The 16,910-nt window shown below is 40.4% G+C and overlaps 1 protein-coding gene across 2 annotated transcripts in view; it reads left to right on the forward strand.

Moving 5' to 3' along the window:
• Window positions 1-16,910, forward strand: part of SGCD (sarcoglycan delta) — a 939,939-nt gene that overhangs the window by 507,683 nt on the left and 415,346 nt on the right. The window contains exon 1 of one of the 2 annotated variants that reach the window (XM_019464512.2): window positions 4,842-4,911. The exons of the other annotated variant lie outside the window; for it this stretch is intronic. The gene's annotated coding sequence lies outside the window, so the exon portion shown is untranslated. Of the gene's footprint in view, window positions 1-4,841; window positions 4,912-16,910 lie in introns of those variants that run through there. 2 annotated transcript variants of the gene reach the window in all.

Here is a 16,910-nt window from a genome sequence, read left to right on the forward strand (position 1 = left end):
ACTATGACCCAGGGCCTATTTTTGTAATAAAGCTGTTTTTGCCTTGAATACAGCCACATCCATTTACTTATTGTCTCTTGCCACTTTAGAGCGCTATAATGGTGATGTTAATAGTTGCAAAGAGATGATATGGCCTACAAAGCCAGAAATGCTCAGTTTGGGGCCCTTTAGAGAAAAATGTTTTCTGACCCCGTTTTAGAGGGTGAAAGATAGCCCTAGAGGAATTTGACTTTTTCTTTCCTTAGACCTTTCTTAGAATGAGCTCTTCTAGCTTCTCTGCTTAGAAGAATCAGAAAAGTGGGGTCAGTGAGGAGGATGTCAGAGTGAGGGAAAGCTAGGGAGCACAGCAGGACGTAGGATCATTTACTTCTTTTTACCCACATGTCTTTGTTCAGGTTGACAAGTCCTAGGGTCCCCTTCTTTCCTTAGCATTCCCTTAACTTGCAAGAAGCAAATGCAAAATAATTGCTGTGCTTGTTATATATATTTATAGTATGTCTTTCCTCACATATAGAAGAAAGAACAAAAACACCAGCAGGCTGATTTGAATTCATTTTTCTTGCAAGTCAGTAGGGAGCACTGCCAAGATTAGTGTGAGAGAGAGCTTTTGACAACATGGGAATCCCCCTCCCAGCACATTGTCAGCTCTCAGATGCCTGTGACTTCTCGCATTTTGGATCAATAGGGCAGTCTTCTCCAACATAACTTATTAATCGGGTGCTTGTGTAACTCTGTGATGGGATCTTTCCATTTTATTGCCTGAGCTAAATTTATTTCTCCTCTGACCTTTCAAAGGGTCTAATCGTCTAGAAGAAAAGAATTTTTAGCACCCTTTCTACAACTGGGAGAAGAGTTGTCTTGGTTATTTGCCATGCAAGACACTTTGAAATTTTGGCTTTGGAATTTTTTAAAGTGGGAAAGGACTCAGTGCTGGCCAGTGGAGGTGAGTCACTTGGGGGTTATCATAGGATCCCAGAAGAGTGAGAAAAATTGATAAAAACATTTTTAAAAAAGTCCCTGTAGCTAAAATTAGCAGCCCGAGTGCTGCTGCTGCTGCATTTGTAAGGTTGTCATGTTCTCCTTGGGATTGTAGGGAAATAGGAGACCCAGTTCTGTCCTCAGTGAGGATTGAACATAATTTCAAGGCTATGTACAACGTGGGTCAATCGGGTCATGTTGGAGCCCCATTGGCATCCCCAGGGTGTGGGCACTGGCCTGGGTGTGGGGATGCTGCTGGGGGCCTGCTCTGAGTGAGTTAAAAACCTAGCTTCTACAGTGGGTCCCTAGCAGAAGAGAGAGACCTATTACCTGGACCAGGCTAGGACCATGGGGAGGGGATAAGACTCTTGTTTCAGACACAGAGTTTCAGGGGATGCCTAAAGTTCGGATAAATCCTATTTTAATGCCATATTTTTAAGAATTGTTAATGTCCCCCAAACGTTTTCTCTTTCTCTCAAATGGTTGTGAACAGATGCAGCCACGTGGGACTCTTTAATGGAGTCATGTTCTTTATTAGCAGAGTTCAGTGACTTTTTACACTTGGTTCAAAATACAAGAGGTTATATTGGTAAGTGCTTATAGGAATGCACCATTTTCCTTTGCCTGAGACTCTGCTGTGACTACAGAGCCCTGGCTGATGCTGTCAGTACAAACCGGTCCTGCTCTTAGTTGGACAAGCGAAACACATAGATCAAGAAGAATATTCAGGGCGCATCAGTTGTTGAAGCGTCTGATTCTTGCTTTTAGCTCAGGTCATGATCTCATGGTCCATTTGTGACATCGAGCCCCTGCCTCAGGCTCGCTGACAGTGGGAAGCCTGCTTGGGATTCTCTCTCTCCCTTTCTCTGTGCCCCTCCCCTGCTCGTGGGTGCCCACTCTTGATCTGCCTCTCTCAGAATAAATAAACAAACATTTAACAACAGGAAACGAATTTTTAGATAGTCCTCTCTTCTGGATTCCGGTGCCAGAGCAAAATGAGCACAGATCACAGCGGCTAAAAACCCAGCCTGGTTTCTGCACTATTCAGTTCCACCATGCTCTTCCTTTGACAGACATGGAGACTTGGCCAGTCAAGAAGTTTCCCCCACGTTAGACATGTTCCTCTTCTTTTCCTGTGGCCCCGAGGCCCCACAGTCTATATAGCACTGCAAGCTCAAATACCTATAGAATTAGAGCAAGTTTTGCAAATGGGAGAAATCAGTTTGGCAAGAACTATATTAAAGGATGTTGTGTGACTGCTACTCAGGTCCAACAAAAGTGTCAGCGGACTCAGGAGCCCAGTGTTTTGGACTTGCTATTTCTTTAGGTAAAAGAAACGTCCTGATTGTAAAATGCTGACAACTAAAGCAAAAAATAACTCAAGCCAAGTAAAACGTATGTGAAGGCAGAGTTGACACCTTGTCTTAACCCTTTGCCCCCCCAGCTCTGACCCCCTCCTTTGGCAAGGATGGGGAAGGAGGGAAGCTTTCCATCCTGAGGGTGCCAAGAGTGCACAGAGGATGGTCCAAAACGACGTGACTTTTCTCGTCCCTTTACAATGTCTCTTTTTCAAATTGATAGTGTACATACTGTATGAGGACAGGGTACATGTGTATAATTTATAAATAAATACCCGTATGTTGGAGATACATGCTTCAGACACTGGAAGTGGCACACCTAAAGCAAGTGAGGAGGGGACCAAGGTGAATGAGATGAGGTCTTCCCAGTGCCTGTGTCTCCTGGTGCTGGCGTGTCTCTTACACATCATGATGCTTTCAAGAGTGTCTCCTCTTTTTATTTTCATTCTTATTTAAGTTTTTAAATGTTTATTTATTTTTGAGAGAGAGAGAGAGTGAGCATGAGCAGGGGAGGAGCAGAGACAGAGAGAGACACAGAATCTGAAGCAGGCTCCAGGCTCCGAGCTGTCAGCACAGAGCCCAACGTGGGGCTTGAACCCACAAACCGCGAGATCATGATCTGAGCCAAAGTCAGATACTCAACCGACTGAACCACCCAGGTGCCTAGAGTGTCTCCCCTTCTTTATTGGGTAGCGTTACCAAAGACTCCACCTTGTTGTGCTAGCTTCAGTATGTATGCACCAAGTTCTGGGATGGAAAGGCAGTAAGGATGGGGAGTGACCAAACATTCTTTCCTAACTGGCATGCTTGGAATTACTTTTAAGGAATGAAAATAAGTTTGAATGAGCCATCCCTAACTCCGCTCATGTTGCCCCTTCTTTGTGAATAGATGTCACTGTTGAGGTGCCATATTGGTTCAGTCAGTGGCTCGAAAATATAGCAGCACTCAGTGGGCTCTCCGAATGTAAAACTCCTTGTCTGAACCTCCAATAAAACTGCATAACTATGATTTATTCAACGCTTGGTGCACCAGGTGCTGTCCTAAATTCCTTATGTACGTTGTAATTCTTAAAATCATCATGTGTCCGTTGGAGGTGCTATTCCTGTTCTTTAAGGTGGTGACACTGAGCCTCAGAAGGATGTGACTTGCCTGAGGTTCTGTAGCTAGGAAGTGGTTACCACCCAGCTCCACCAGAATGTCAAGCCTATCTCAGAACCATTTCATTCCATCATCTTCTATGTCCCAGCTGGCTCAGTACCGGACATAGACCCCTAGGCGCGTGGCAGTTGACACAGAATCTTTCTGGTTTCTAGGGAGGCTTAACACCTTTTGGAATCTTTTTCTAAAAGGCGCTTTCATGTGGTTATTAGATACCAAACAGGTCACTTACAGGCAGGTCAAAATGACAAGAGAAGACTGGCAATATTCGTTTGTTTTTATAAAAGTCTTTGATTTCAAACCTGCAACCAAAGTTTTTAATTTCTCATCAGGGTAAATATGTTCACCTTGAAAAGGATGTGGTAGCTTAACACCCTGTATCAGTTTCTCCCCCTTTCTGGTATGCCTTTGAATGCTGCTCAGGTACCTTTCCCAGATTGTCATGTGTACCACATTTCCCCAGTATTTTTTTTAAAACAACTAAGAGCAGTTTTAAACCCTCTGTAAAAGTTTATAGGAACTCACTGTCCTCTTTTAATGGTGTCAGAGTATATATTAACTCATCATAGTTTCTACAAACATTTTTAGTGAACCTCATACTGTTCAAGGAATGAGGGCTCTTGCCCCAGTGGGCTTACACTTTAGTAATGGGAATGAGAAATGAGTCCACTTATAAATGGGCGATAGATATGTATGATAAAATGTATGCAATGTCAGCTCACAATTTTGCGCATCAACAGTAGTGATGTAATAACATTCTAAGGCATGGATGTGCCAAAATTTACATGACATTCCTCTAGCAATAAACAGGTGTTTTCAGGTTTTTGTTAATAATGCACGAAGCATTGATTATCCTTGTGGATACCCCTTTCCTTCCATGTACAAATACATGGTTGTGAAAGAACTCTGAAAAGTTACAAAATGGTGGGTTATGCTGTTTATAAGAAATTAACACCTCACGGTCATTTGGCCTTATCCTATGTAAGGTCCTGTCACGCTATGACATTTTTCTAAGATTTAATACCTTAAAGGATTTCGGTTCAGAGGGTAAGGAAACAGAGAGTGAGATGGGTCACAGCCCTGGGCATATGTCATCCACCCCGGGACATTGTCTCTGCTGGGTTCCAAAGAGGCTTCTTTCCTCCCCTGTCTCTTCCTCACTTTCTCTCCCTGTTATTATTAATGGCAAACTGGCTGCAGTACAAGCAGTGTTATTGTTACCTCTCTTGGCCCTTGTCATATTTTATTCTGAGCCTGAGGTTTTGCCGATTGTTAGCAGCTAACAGGTATAAAAATAGCCCACTTGTTGTAATGAAGGACATGAAAATGCAAAGCGGGTTGTGGGCTCTCTGAGCTGGCCTATTAGCCTTTGCAGGATTCGCTGCAGAGTATTGACCACAGCCTAATAAAACTTCGGTGAGTAGAAGGAGGGTGACAAATGATAGATCAGTTTTACCCTTTGAAGAGGTGAGGAGACCCTGAGTGGTTTTGCAATCAAGCTCATTTATTTCCCTGCCTCTGCTTTGAGAAGTAGCAGGCTGGGTTTTTTCTTTTCTCTGGGATAATTGGGTTGTTTTAATCTCCGTGAGGGACGCTCACCTTTGTGGGCAAGCTGGCATTTGCTATTATGCTGAAGAGATGTAAGGGTGATTGAGAATTAGTGGATCATTCATATCTCCAGTCACTTGTATCTTGTGCTGTGGGTGAGGCGCTGTGTTGTCCCCACAAATAAGGCACGCGTTGTCCCTGACACATGGAACTGTACCCAGATCTGGAAATCTTAAGCATACAATTATATACATGGTAAATGAAGCATTGGACTGAGATGTGTGTTATTGAGGAAAAGAACAGGAGGGTAGAGAGAGGGAGAAAAGCAGGGGGCGGGGTGGAAGCATCTAATTGGAACATCAGGGAAGGTGATGCTGAAAGCGAGAAGGAGCCAGTCATGTGAAGAGGGGAGCAAGAGCATTCTGGCAGAGGGGAGGGAGTATGTCCAGGGAATTAAGGTGGAGGAGAGGCCGAAAGAAGGTCATGGTGACTGAGGTATAGGGAGCAAGGGAAGAGGTGACAAGAAGTAACATGCTTGGGTGAGTTGTGGTGAGAGCCTTGGTGCTAAAGCCCTGGGCTATTACTGAAGAGTTTTAGATGCAGGGCGAACATGACAGAATTTTTCCCGGGGGTTCTTCTGGCTGCTCTTGCCTGTGTCCGCTGCAGCAGGACTGGGTGGATGCAAGAAAACCACTTGGGAGACTTTCACTATCACAGAGATGGTGAGAGCCTGATCTAGGAGGGCGGTGACAGACATGCAAACAGAAACAACTCAAAATGTGTTTTCTTCTGGCAAAATCAGGAAGACTTGGTGATGGGTTGGAAGTGAGAAATATGTAAGAGGGGGCCTTCTGGGACGTGGGACTCACATCACTATCATTTTATGAGGTAATTCTTGATACAGTCATTTTGCGGCAGTTTCACAAATACTTTACAAATCTATCCTCGTGGAGATGGTGGGTTGCTTTTTTTTTATTTACGTTTTTCATGGAAGTAGAGCCACACAGCACACCGTGTAATGAACAGTTGATTCTTGAACAGCACAGAGGTTAGGGGCTGACACCCGTATGCAGTAAAAAATATGTATATATCCTTTAACTCACCCAAATGTAACTACTAATAGCCTATTATTAACAGAAACCCTTACTGAAAACAAAAGCAATTGATTAGTATAAATTTTGTATGTTATATGTATTAGGTACTCTATTCTTACAATAAAGTAAGCTAAAGAAAAGAAAATTAAGAATTTCACTGGGGCGCCTGGTTAAGCTTCCAACTTCGGCTCAGGTCATGCATGATCTCATGGCTTATGAGTTCAAGCCCTGCATGGGGCTCTGTGCTGGCAGCTCAGAGCCTGGAGTCTGCTTTGCATTCTGTCTCCCTCTCTCTCTCTGCCCCTCCCCCACTTGCACTCAGTCTCTCTCTGTCTCTCAAAATAAAGATTAATTTTTTTTTAAGTCCATAAGGGGTCACCTGGGTGGCTTAGTTGGCTGAGCGTCCAACTTGATTTTGGCTCAGGTCATGACCCCAGGGTTGTCAGAAGGAGCCTGAATCAGACTCTGCATTGAGCATGGAGCCTGCTTGGGATCCTCACTCTCTCTCCTTCTTCCCTTCTGTCCCTCTCCCCTTCTCGCCCCCAATCTCTTCCTCTCTCTCTCTCTCTCTGTCTCTCTTGCTAAAAAACCCATATATATATATATATATGGAGGAAAAACATATAGTACTATATTTATTGATACCATAAGTTTATGTCTCTTGTTCATAAGATGAATCCTCTGTCCGAACCTAGCTATATCAATTTTATATGCCACAGAACACCATAGATGTTATTCATCTTGCTAACACGAGACATCAAAAATGAATAGATAATGTGAAAAATAAACTCATATTTATTTACAAGTCTAACAATTCATGCATTGATGATGAAGAAGCATCCATATGATAACTTTATGGTAGTCTAGTATAATTGTATGATTCTTTCACAGTAGCCTAGTCTGTACACTAGTGAATGAATCGTTATAAAAATTTTGTGGCATACAGTATTACAGTCATATTCATAATGCAGCCCTGGAAGCATTGTTACTTTTTTTTTTAAAAACCACTTACCTGTGATGATAAGCTGATGTGCAGTTTCTCCAATTATGAAAGAAAAAAAGGCATACTGTATGGTAATATAATTCTTTGAAAGCACCATTATAAAACAGTAATAAAATGAACACATTGTTAATTTTATGTTAAATATCACTCACCTTATACTTGTGGTATATGACAGGCTGTTTACGTTCATACAAGTCTTGCATAAGATGTTCTACGTGATGAATACGTAGGTGGTGGTGATGATGCCGAAATATCTCCTACAGTTCTTGCCGTTCAGTTATTAGATTTTCATGTGAACACACAACTTACACCATGTAAGTTCATTAACTGTACAGTGTGATGATTATTTCCTATTCATAAAGTGGAAGTGGAACACCATGAAGGTCTTCGTCCTCATTGTCTTTATGTTGAGTAGGCAGAGAGAGATGAAAGGGTTGTCTTCTTGTTCCAGGGGTGGCAGAGGCAGAAGAGGTGAAGGGGGTGGAAAGGAAGGCAGAGGGGCAGGTATGCTAGGTGTAACTTTATGGAAATATAGTATAATTTCTGTCTGACTTCTCTGCTTTTTCATTTCTCTAAAAAAGTTGCTACCTGTACCAATCGTTCTTCTATTAGTGGCTTTAGTTTCAGTGCCCTTACTCTAGATTGGTTCACGTTGTGAAATAAGTCAAAAGATGTCCTGAATAATCAAAACCCTTGCGTTGGAGTGTCTAATGTCATTCTGTTTTCTGACACTGGCTCTTCTAAGTCTTTGTTTTCCTCGTCTGGCACTGGCTCAGAAGTAGTCATCCTCTGGTGTACTATCTGCTAGCTCTTGAATTTATCCCAGGGCCATATCTTGAAACCATTCACTCCCACCATTTTTCCATACCCACACTTTTTCATGATTTCGTGATTTCCTTGATTGACTCTTGTAAATCCTGTCAAGTCATATAAACAACGTCTGGACAGTTTCCTGGCAGGAATTGCTTGGCTGGATGGCTTTCATTGTTGCTTCTGTAACAACAATGGCATCTTCAATGGTGTCATCCTTCTAGACTCACATGATGTCTTTTCTCTTGAGGTTCTCTTCCATATTTCTGGCAATCCTCTCCATAGAGTACCTTAAGAGTCCTTAAGATCCCCTGGTCTAGGGGCTGGATTAAAGACATTGTGTTTGGGGCGTGGGGGGGCGCCGCCTGGGTGGCTCAGTCAGTTGAGCGTCCGACTTCAGCTCGGGTCATGATCTCACAGTCTGTGAGTTCGAGCCCCGTGTCGGGCTCTGTGCTGACAGCTCAGAGCCCGGAGCCTGTTTCAGATTCTGTGTCTCCCTCTCTCTCTGACCCTCCCCCGTTCATGCTCTGTCTCTCTCTGTCTCAAAAATAAATAAACGTTAAAAAAAAAAAAAAAGACATTGTGTTTGGAGGCAAGTAGACCACTTCCACACCTTCACTGTTGAACTCATGGTATTCTGGGTAGCCAGGTACATTGGCTGATACCAAAAGAACTTTAAAAGGCATTTCCTTACTGACAAGTACTTCCTAACTCCAAGGATAAAACATCAATGGAACCAATGCAGAAAAAATGATTCCCATTGTCCAGACCTTCGTGTACAACCAAAAGATGGCAGCTGATGTTTGTCTTTTCTCTCAAGGCTTGGGGGTTGGCACTTTATAGATAAGGGCTGTTCTGATCATAAACTCAACTGCATTTGCACAAAACAGCAAAGGTAGCCTATCTATTCTTGCCCTAAATCTTGGTGCTCATTTGCCTTCCTTACTAATAAACATCCTTGTGGCATCCCCCTCCCCAGAATATGACACTTTTGCTTCCATTAAAAACCTGTTCTGGCAGATACCTTTTCTTTTCAATGATTTCTTTCTTTCTTTCTTTCTTTCTTTCTTTCTTTCTTTCTTTCTTTCTTTCTTTCTTTCTTTGTAATATTTATTTATTTTTGAGAGACAGCATGAGCAGGGGAGGGACAGAGGGGGAGGTGCAGAGAGAGAGAGGGACAGAGGATATGAAGCAGGCTCTGTACTAACAGCAGTGAGCCCAATGTGGGGCTCAAACCCATGAACCATGAGATCATGACAGGAACTGAAGTTGGATGCTCAACCACTGGAGCCACTCAGGCACCCCTCAAAGATTTTCTTAATGGCATCTGAGAACTTGTCTGCTGCCACTTGGTTGGCAGAAGCTGCTTCTACTGTTGTCTAGAATTTTTTAAGCCTAACTTTTTTCTAAAATTATCAAACCATCCTTTTCTGGCATTAAATTCTCCAGCTTTAGATCCTTAATTTTCCTTCTGCTTTAAGTTATAAAATAACTGTGCTTTTTCTTGACTCTGAATCTACAGGGATGCCTTTCTTATAGCAACCCTGCACTCACAAAACAAGCTGCATTTTCAATACAAGATAAAAAGGTATATTGCAAAAAGCATAAGGTCTTTGTACCTGCTGGCATGGCAGCAGTGATGGCTTCACAAATTTCCTCTACTTTTTTTTTTTTTTTTTTTTTTTTTTTTTACAATCGTCCTTAGGCTGGATCCATTTATCTTGAAATGGCAAACAACTGCAGCTGCAGATTTCAATCTACCAGTACATATCAAGCAATTCAACTTTCTTGTGTCATGTCATGACTTCTCTCTGCTGCTTGGAGCATTTCCAGCCTCGCTATTGGCAGTTTGTATGTCCAATAGTGTGATTTCTAAGGTTTATGCTACTACACTAAACACGATGAAAACTATGCAAGAACTGGGAAGTTTCACTTTTTACTGCATTGGGCAATTAACTGGAGAGAAAAAGGTAAAGATGATTAGCATCACGTGGCATTTTAAGGGGACACTTATAACAGTTGAGCTCCCTCCAAGAGTAACAGCAGATGGTTATGAAATTATTACAGTGGTGCAATTTGTACTCTAGTCAACCTTATGCAGTTATTTACAACATAAGACTGCATCTTCACTGTTACTTACATTTCTCTCAGAAACAAACAGCAACGTGTATGGTTGGTTAAGTATGTACGTTTTGATAAATTTTAATTTTTAAATAGAATTGTGTACATGTTATGGTGCCAAATGATAAAATAGACTAGTATGTGCATACGTGGATTCATGACCTACTTTTTACATTTTCAAATTTCTAGGCTGTGTGGCTCATCAGTAAGTTTTCTCAAAATGTCACAGATCTCAAAACAGTCCCAGTATACTTATTGAAAAAAAGTCTATGCGTAAGTGGACCCACACACATGTTCAAACCCATGTTGTTCAAGGGTCAACTAGAGTCAACTTTTCAAAAGTTATGAGCAATATACACCCAACATTCTACTCTGGCACTCTCTTCCATGGTCATGTTGCTTGACTTCGATGTTTCTCTTGCATTCAGAAGAATGGCTGGCCTTGGCAGAGACTGAGTTTTCACTTTGAAGACTATAAAAAAATTGTATTCCATGTATACATTAAACCAGTCATTTTCAACTGAAGGCAATTTTGGTTGGAAACTATTAAAGATTTCTGTATGGGGCACCTAGATGGCATTGTCGGTTAAGCATATGACTCTTGATTTCAGTTCAGGTTATGATCTTGTAGTCATGAGAGGGAGCTCCACATCAGGCTCCATGCTGGGCGTGCAGCCTCTTGAGAGTCTCTCCCTCCTGCTTCCTCTGCCCCTCCCTGGCTAGTGCTCACTCTCTCTCAAAAAATAAAAAAAATGAATGAATCAATGAATCAATGAATGAATAAGATTTATATGAATAAGCTAGACCGCTAGTATTGAAATGGAGAAAATTTTGTCCCTCAGAGGACATTTGGGCCATGTCTGGAGGTGATTATCACAACTGAGGAGGTGCTACAGGCATCTAGCGGAAAAAGGCCAGGTAAACATGATACACACAGGGTTGCCCCCGCAACAAGGAGTTACCCAGTTGAAAATGTCAGTAATGCCAAGGTTAAGGAAACTTGAACTAGAAGGATATTTACTAGCTTGTCGTTCTGCATGGAGCTAGAAAGGGCTTCACCAGTGTCACTGATCAATCATAGTCCATTATGGTCAGGGTAGGAAACACAAAGGGTCCTAAGTTCTTGTAAATAACCAGAAACCTGTAACATCGTCCCAAGTGTCCAATTCTATAGCCTTTCAAATACAAATTTTAAAAATTACATGTGGGAGATCAAATATAGAGCTGTAGACTCTTAAGAAAAATTTAAATATTTAATTAATAGCTTGCATTTAAAATTTAGATCATGGTGTTAGCAAATCTAGTGCTTAGAGTATACACCTGATAGATACTACTTAAGATTTCTCCCAAATGAGATCTCTACTTTTTTTTCTAGTTGTTAACATGACATCATAAGAAATACTTCCCTAAAATAACCCAATGATGAAATGGGCAAAGTAAATAAATAGACAGGTCAAAAAAGAAGAAATTCATAAAACCAACAAACATGAAAAATATATTTGATTTTCTTTCTATATGTTGCTATCTGAACTGGTAAAAAAAAAACTGGTAAAAAAATGTATTTGAGAGCTTCAGTAATATGAGATACAAAATCAAAAGTTTTTGCCCATCATGGGGTGTCTGGGTGGCTCAGTGGATTAAGCACCCAGCTCTTGATCTTGGCTCAGGTTATGATGTGACAGCTCCTGAGATTGAGCTCCATATCAGGCTCTCTGCTGACAGCGTAGAGTTGGGATATTCTCTCTCTCTGTCTCTCTCTCTCTCTCTCTCTCTCTCTCTCTCTCTCTCTCTCTCTCCCCCTCTCTCCCCCTCCCTCACTCATGTACTCTAAACAAACAAACAAATATTAAAATTAAAACAACTTAAAATTTTGTACATCAAATTCACCTACAGTTTTATTTTAAAAAAAGGGGCGCCTGGGTGGCGCAGTCGGTTGAGCGTCCGACTTCAGCCAGGTCACGATCTCGCGGTCCGTGAGTTCGAGCCCCGCGTCGGGCTCTGGGCTGATGGCTCGGAGCCTGTTTCCGATTCTGTGTCTCCCTCTCTCACTGCCCCTCCCCCGTTCATGCTCTGTCTCTCTCTGTCCCAAAAATAAATAAAAAACGTTGAAAAAAAAATTTTAAAAATATATCTAGACAGTAGGAATGGATGTGGTGACTGATGTTTGCTTTTTGTATCCACCAGAATCTGTTTTTCTTTGATTTGGGAACAGTGGTCATAGAAAGTGCTGGGAAAATGCAAGTGCCAAGTTTTTCCATGAGAAAGGACTATTTTATGCTGTATCCAAAGTCATCTTATTAGTGGAAAATACAGAGACAGAAAGTGATGAAAGCAAAGAGGGGCTACCTTCTACATTAATTACCTTGGATAAGAACCTTGAAGAAGCTACTCCAAGGGGGAGGGTGTGGCTGCACATTTTGGCAAAAAGGATGTCCAAGTCATGATGGCAGACCAGGAAATAATCCACATAGGAATCTTCTCTGTGAAATGGTTGGAACCTAATTTATATACTAATTAGTACTATTGAGGAGCATACAAAATAAGGATTATTTTCTTCCTTTAAAAAAAAAATGTTGTACTGCTGGTGTGTTCTCTGAGGCTTTATCTAGTCTTTTCTTTCTCCCAGGTAAGATGAGATATTGCATTGACCAATATATATCAATTTCAGCAGTTGTTCGTGTTTTAATGAGAATGAAAAATCCACATTGGCCCACAACTGGCAACAGCATTGTGCCCCCAGTTTGCCTCTTGTGATGCTGAGAACAGCTCATCCAACAGATTGGCTTTTCAATGGCATTGTATTAATACGCATCCAATGCCATGATCACTGGAAACCCATAGAGGGTGTCTGATTTGGGAATAGGGGCACACACACATAACAATGTGCAATTAGAGTGGAAACTTTTAAAACATTCACCTACAGGTTTAAGCCTGAAAGGCAGTTTCAGGAATCCTTCCTGAGCTGGAGAGAGAGACTTTTGAATATTTTATATTTCAGAAGACCTCATAATGGCATTTTTGTTTACTGGTTTTCAAGTTGACGTTTATTCAATGTAATGGAAAGGCAGATTTGGGGAAATGTTCCTTCTCTCTTTGGGTTCTGCAGTTACACAGGGCAAAGAAGAAACAGTTTTAATACTCCACTGGATATTTACAGTTGGATGATATTTTTCTTGTTCGGGGGCTGAATATACCCTGGTGTGCTGTTTTAAAAATCAATCATAGATACATTTACATAGTTAGTACAAGCACAGGCAATTCACAGAAGGGGCACATTTCAGTGTTGGGAAAAAAGAATTAAGAATACAATTCCTGCCAGTAGCATTTTGGACCCAATCTGCTTCACCCTTTTTTTTTCCCTTTAATGGGGAGAAATTTTTACAGTGAACTAGTTTTCCCACTGCATTGTATTAATTGGAATCAAAAGTCGTTATTAGAGCAAACCTATGGAGTAAGGTCATTTAATTAGGAGACAGTTCTCAGAAGTAAAGATATAGGTGTTAGTAAAAACTTAATATAGTGATACAAAATGAAAATTTAACCTGTTAATTTATATCTATTCAACATACAGTAGACATGTATGTGTACATACAGAATACTAGAGACTATCTTGATGGAAACATAAAAGGTGGGGGAGAGGAAGAGGAGTTCACATGTTTGTATTTTCCAGAGTGTTACATTTAGAAATACAAATGTTGAGCTTTATTCCCACCATATTCATTTAGGAAACAGGTTATTAATTTATAAGCCTAGTTTTCCTGATACATGACAAAAAAAATAATCTACTTAATTGTTACATCTTTTTTTGCAATGATTAAGATCAAGAAAGGAATGATTAGCCAATGAAAATTTAGGATGCTCTAGCAGTATCGCTAAGTAGGTATCCTATGTGTATGTACCTGGGAAAAGGGTTAGTGGTAACAGTGGAAAGGAAGATTAGGAACAAAGTAATTCCTATTTTTAATTCTTTTACTTGAATATAATTTACACACAATGTTACAATAGTTTCAGGTGTAGAACATAGTGATTCCATTTCTCTATATGTTATGCTCACCACAAATGTAGCTACCATCTGTCACCATACAATGCTATTAGAATATCTTTGACTATTCTCCCTATGCTGTGTCTTTTATTTCTATGACTTACTCGTTCCATGGTTGGAAGCCTGTAACCCTCATTCCCCTTCACCTATTTTTCCCATTCTCCCATCTCCCTTTCCTTTGACAATCTTTGGTTCATTCTCCATATTTATAGGTCTGATTCTGCCTTTGGTTTGTTGATTCATTTGTCATTTAGGTTCCACATATGAGTTAAATTGTATAGGATTTGTCTTTCTTAGTCTGACTTATTTCACTTAGAATAATACCTTTTAGGTCCATTGTATGTTGTCACAAATGGCCAGATTTCATCCTTTTATGGCTGTGTAATATTGTGTGTGTGTGTGTGTGTGTGTGTGTGTGTGTGTGTGTGCGCGCGCGCGCGTGCGCGTATCACATTTTCCTTATCCATTCACCTGTCAATGGACTCTGAGATTCTATTTCCATGTCTTTGCTATTGTTTCCTATTTATTTTTTGAAAAATAGTGACTGCCATGTGCTAGGCCCCATTCCAGATGCAGAAACATGATAGTGAACAAAATAGATACTCCCCCCCCCCAAAAAAAAAAGGGTTTCAAGAACCTTATATTCTATGGGAGTGGAAGGATCTTGACAGAAAATAAATATCTAAAGTATGTAGAGTGTCAGATTTAAAAATAATAATAAAGCAGGAAGAATAATATGGAGTGTGTATATGTGCTTTCTAATGTAAACTAGAGGTTACTTCTAGCTTCAGGCATGGCTTGATACAGGAAATGGATCAAGCAATGTAATTCACAGTCTGTTTCTCCATCTCGTGTTGATTTCCTCAGTGTACCATAGATTGTGTCACTATAGTAACTCCAAGAGTTCTGAGCTTACATTGTCCAAAAAACTACCAGTTTCAGCAGATAAGGTATCTGTTTTCCTGTAGCTCTAAGATAAACCACACACATGCATCTCATTGTGGTTTGAATCCTACCTCTATAATAAAGTACGCTACCTCTAAATAGAGTACGCTGAATAAAGTAGGACTGAGTCATGTGACCAGTTCTGGTACTCAGTGGTAGAATCAGCCCCAGTCAAACCAAGTAAACTGAAACATGGTAGGGTTCTCTAAGGAAAGTGAGGGCTCTCCTACAAGAGGACGGCAGGATGAGTGAAAGACAAGAGCCATGGGCATCTAATACATTTGGACTCACTTATTAGAATTTTGCTTTCTGAAGCCCCAGAAAATAGAACCAGAGGTGTATTGCTGTGTGTGTGTGTGTGGGTGGGGGGGGAGGGCTGTTTATCCTGTGGAGTATCCTATCTCCCACAGTTATCATCATCCTGGAATGTGGTAGGCCCTCAAACTTTTACTAAAGGAATGAGCCAGTGAATACATGAATGACTTAGACACATGATTTTGGCTGCCTTGGTTAAATAATACTTTCTATTATTCTATTCTATTGCCAGCACAAGGAAAAATGTAAGGCAGCTGTATGTATTTAACTGCCTTATAGAATGAGCAAAGAAAAGTAACTCAATTAGCTGTAATTTGGTTGGGTACTGTTAGATACTTAATTGAATAATTACTGGTTTGGGCAAAGGGGTGTTTTTATCCTGTACTCTGATTCTCTAAACGTAGCTTATATTCATTCTTAATTTTTTTTTCTTGTAGAAAGGGAAAGGACATTCTCTTCCAAAGAGGGAAACTGGTATGCTTGTACCTGTCTACACTGTCTGAGATACTCAATTGAATACTTAAAAATACTTATTTTAATAAAAGTAGATTAAACTGGTAAATATCTTAAGTATGGAAAATATATAATTTTTGGACATTTCTGCACATGATATCATTGTCTGATATTTCTAGTGTTTTTCTGTACTTCAAAAATTATTTGGAGGTGAGTAAATTAGTGTTGCTAGAAGGATAAGAAGGGACACTTTCTACTATGTCCAATAAGAGATTCTACATTTCTAAAGTTATTCTCCAGAGAACATTGTATATAATAGGGACATTTAATTAGAAGCAAATTCACACAAAATGCTTATAGCGGACCATAGTTATTATTTCTTCATGATCATGTAATCCATTGAAAGAAGATGATTGGTATTGGTCCTAAGGACAGAGCTATATAAACACTTCATGCATGCATGGTATTTAGAAACTTAAAAACTAACTTGTATTTTTTTGCTTCAAATTGGGCTCTACTGTGGTTTAACATTATTAGAAGATCAGTCTCGTTCCCCTCTTCTTCTCTTTCTTCTTTTTATTATTGAAGTGTAGTTGACACACAATGTTACATTAGTTTCAGGCGTACAGCATAGTAATTTGACAAGTTTATACATTACACTCTGTTCATCACAAGTGTAGCAACCGTCTGCACCATCCAATGCTATTGCTGTACCTTTAACTATATTGCCAATTCTGTACCTTTTATCCCCATGACTTATTCATTCCATAACTGGGAGCCCCTACCCCTCTCTCTCCTTCACTTATTTTGCCCATCCCCCATCACCCTCCACTCTGGCAACTGCTAGTTTGTTTACTATATTCATGGGTCTGTGTTACGTTTTCTTTGTTCATTTGTTTTCTTAGGTTTCCTATATTAAGTGAAAACGTGGTATTTGTCCCAATCTGAGTTATTTCAGGTAGCATATTGCTGTCTAATTCCATCCATGTTGTGGCAAATGGCAGGATCTCATTCTTTTTTATGGCTGAGTAATATTTGATTGTGTATATGTGTGTGTATACATCCCATACCATACCTTCTTTAT

Source organism: Panthera pardus, unplaced genomic scaffold, assembly GCF_024362965.1.
Source record: "Panthera pardus isolate Hobbes unplaced genomic scaffold, ASM2436296v1 HiC_scaffold_2, whole genome shotgun sequence".
Lineage (NCBI taxonomy): Eukaryota > Metazoa > Chordata > Mammalia > Carnivora > Felidae > Panthera > Panthera pardus.